The sequence below is a fragment of the Argiope bruennichi genome, chromosome X1 (assembly GCF_947563725.1).
Source record: "Argiope bruennichi chromosome X1, qqArgBrue1.1, whole genome shotgun sequence".
Taxonomy (NCBI): domain Eukaryota; kingdom Metazoa; phylum Arthropoda; class Arachnida; order Araneae; family Araneidae; genus Argiope; species Argiope bruennichi.
The window spans coordinates 102,716,015-102,716,685 of record NC_079162.1 but is presented as its reverse complement, the minus strand read 5'-3'; positions in this window follow the sequence as shown (position 1 = coordinate 102,716,685).

The following is a 671-nucleotide window of genomic DNA, read 5'->3' as shown; positions in this document are numbered from 1 at the left end:
ATGAGACCTTTCATCCAATAAAAGCAATAGCTCAAAAAAAGTACTGGTAGAAAATCTTTTACAGCGATATATATAAAAGTAAAACATTCAGTGAAAACGCTTTGCACTGTGAATGGTTCCCCACTGTAACTGCATATTGCGCTAGTTTTTCTAAATACAAAACAGTTATGGGTCATGCGCGTGTGACTAACACGGAGTCTTATCAAATCTTGGCAGAAACCCATACAGACAAAATTGGTTCGATACTATATAATTTATTATTTAGTGATAACGGCAAATAAGCTAAAATTAGGAGACACACAATGAAGGTCTAGAAGAACCGTATATTGTTTATCCATAATCTGTAGGAATTTCAGCACAAATTGATCTCATTTGACTCCGGCTGAGACGAAAGGTGTTGAAACTTCCACCCCTCCCAATCACTTCAATGAACTGATTATTATCTTTCTGCTTTGGGCTTTGAAAATTTTTGAATGTTTTGCAAGACTTAGACTTATTTTGATTCTTCGTTAAAATTTCTAATAATGGTATCAACATTAAAGTTTCATTTTATTTTATCAACTACGTATTTATTCTTAATAATTTTTCAGCTGTCTTTCTCTAGAGAGAAAAATAAATCCAGACTATATTTCATTCTAATATCATTTATTAATCAAAAATATTTTGCCAAA